The 3081-nt window shown below is 29.3% G+C and overlaps 1 non-coding gene across 1 annotated transcript; it reads right to left on the bottom strand.

The window, feature by feature from the left end:
- Positions 1–2403: 2403 nt before the first annotated feature.
- On the bottom strand, positions 2404–2519 carry LOC145055803 (U5 spliceosomal RNA). The gene has a single exon (XR_013685357.1). It is a non-coding gene; the product is annotated as a U5 spliceosomal RNA (small nuclear RNA).
- Between the last annotated feature and the right edge of the window lie 562 nt (positions 2520–3081).

Here is a 3081-nt window from a genome sequence, read left to right as displayed (position 1 = left end):
TGAGACATGGTCGAGCGCAAATAAGATTTTAAAAGTTTTAGTTTTGAAACAACTTTTTTTTTACTGATGTAAGTGTAATAGGAACAACCAACAATATTTTGTATGTTAGACAAGAAATTAAATAAGTCTTTATCATTTTTAATAAATTTAGTATCTCATTAGTTGTATTATTTTCAATTTGTGAATCCTTTTGTAACCATTTCAATTCATTAGACAAATCATCAACATTGATATCTAAGATATGAGCCTCTTTTTCAAGATTTTTGTAACTTGCCTTTAACTCATTGTATTCAGTGACTTTAATTTTTCTGTTGTGAATAAGAAACTAAAAATATCTTCATATTATTTGTATTGTTCAAAGCTTTACTCTAATGAACCAATAGTCTGATCAACTATGTATGTAAAATATTGAATCATGAATGACTCTTGAGATGGAAGTTCAACTATTGGTTCTGATGACACAATATCAATTTCGACAAAATCTCTCTTTTTTTATTTATTTGTTTTTTTTATAATTCTTCTTAATTCACTATTGTTTCCATACTTTCAATCCTACTTTCTCAATAAAGATTTTGAAATGAGAGTTTGTTTGGACAAAATGTCTTATAGAATTTAGATTAGATTTTTGATTTTTTGTATTAGTTCTTTTTTTTTTTTGATAAAGTGTATTTTATAAAATATGAAATCATTTGTTAGAATTTATATTGAGGAAATTACTAATCTATCCTAATTAAGTAATTACTTAACCATTTTTAGCCAAAAATTAACAATTGTCCAAAAATAGCCCATGAAACTGTATGTAAGTGGGTTACTGTTTCGCCAAATGGTCTGTTGGGTTAAGTATAATTTTTTTTTTTCATTTTGAACATCTAAAACCGTAGGTTATTTTAAAACCCACGATTTTCTCTCGACAAACTATGGTTTCCCAAACCGTAGCCTACGGTTCTGCGATAAAGCATACGGTTTTTATTAACAACTAGGTACGTTTATTTTTATTAAAAATTTACCGTATTATTGATTATGAGTAGTTTTTGTACATGGGGATAACTTCATTTTTTTAAAAAAATATTAAAACCGTAGGCTTCATACGAAACTTACGGTATACATGTCCACAATATACAGGTTGTGCAGTGTGGACTTGTACACCGTAGGTTTCGTATGAAGCCTACAGTTTTAATATATTTTTTTTTCAATTTTTTTTAAAAAAAAAGTTATCCCTATGTACAAAAACTACTCCTAATCAATAATACGGTAAAATTTTGATAAAAAATAGACGTACCTCGTTGTTCTTCGGGTGCTCTATTGAAAGAAAATAGTAGGCAAACCAAGAAAAAACTACGAAAAACTAACCTAATCTGAAAAGTTATACATTATATACTATGGGCTAATAGGCCACGAAAGAGTAGACGGGTCGAAAAACAGTAGCTCATTGCCCTAAAACAGTAGTCAACTCTCGTTGACCGTAGTCGCCTATGGCCGGACTACTCTTTCATGGGTTATTTTTTGCTAATGTATTTTTTTAGCTATTTTTAGATAGATAATTAGGGAAAATTACAAGATTAGTAATTCCTTCGTTTATAATAAAAACAAAATTATATTTTCTATTGGATATAGACATTTTCCTTAAATTGATGATAAATTTTAAAATTTATCATTAGAAGTTTTTTGACGATTTCCTTAAACTTCAACCACTTCATATTTAATCCAACTTTCATCCTTCAGCTTCCTACAATTCTGATATATTCTACCCTCTTAAATCAACACCTTGCAAATTAACATTTCCAACTTAAACAAATATAAACCATATTGATTATTTCAGTGATAAAATATAAACCATATTGATTATTTCATTGATAAGATTGAACAAACTATGGTATTATTCAACATAGGTCAATGGTGGTCACGAGATGTTTCTTATGGCAACAAAGACTTCATAAGGTAACATCTAAAAAAAATATTGTTATTTAACTCCATTGATAATTAATTATAAAGAACTACAATAATTTTGAACTTTAAAGATTAGTTGGAACCTTCATTTATTTTTATTATTTGTGACTTATTATATAAGGTGAAACTGTTATTCTGTGAAATGTGTTGTTTATAGTGATATAGGAGTATTTTTGTTCTTTTCTACTTTGTTTACTTGTTTTCAACCAAAATTATGCAAAACAACATACTTAGAAAGGTTTATATATAGATGATCGAAATTGCATGATTTTAATGTTTCATTAGGACCCTTTGATTGATTTCTTCGTAAGAGGATTTTCGATTGTCCATTTTTGTCTCTCTCGTTATAAAATCAGGTTAGTTCTCCTGATGCTATGCACTCAACTTCTAGGGCTCGAAACCAATTAGAAATTTTCAATTTCGACAATTAGAAACTTTAACTTTGAAAATTGGTTGGAGCCCTAATGAAAAGAACTCTCCAAAAATAGGCGTATGCCACTTAATGCAACAAGCACACGGTATTCTTTAGTAAAAGGCAAAATAATAGTTCGCTTTGTGCTCACTGCATGGTTGAATGCCTTCTAAGTTCCCAGTTGCTTAGTTTAAGTAATGACTTTGATACCTTCTGTTTCATTCAAGTAGCCGATGTGGGAAGAACCCCATACATGCATCCCTCTCTTTTAAACCCTTCTCCTACTTTTCTCTTCTTTTTCCCCTTCACTTACTTTGATTTGGTTTTTGATTTGTTTTTTAGGAGGTGTTAATTGTTCATGTATATGGGTTTTGATAGAAATTACTAGATATAATAACTGGAATTAGATGTTTCGTGAAAGATTAATTTTAGTTGGACCAAAAAAAGAACATTTTCGTGAAGAACAAAAAAACAATCTTAGGAAGTTAGAGTTTCATATGTTGGTAAATGAAGTGGATAAATAGGTAAACGTTCCTTTTACTTGGGATAATGACTTAAAAGGGTAATATATTTTTCGATTTGTACACATTTGGCCACTGACTTTTTTTTCGTTCACATTTACCCCTTCAACTTGTTGAACTGTACACATTCAGTCCTTATGACCGGTTACGTTAGCCGGGAAAAATGATTTAATAGGGTAATATATTTCTCATTTTGTACAC

Source organism: Lactuca serriola, chromosome 5 (genome assembly GCF_051521515.1).
Source record: "Lactuca serriola cultivar US96UC23 chromosome 5, Lser_US96UC23_V15, whole genome shotgun sequence".
NCBI classification, from domain to species: domain Eukaryota; kingdom Viridiplantae; phylum Streptophyta; class Magnoliopsida; order Asterales; family Asteraceae; genus Lactuca; species Lactuca serriola.
This window is presented reverse-complemented; position numbering and strand designations above follow the sequence as displayed.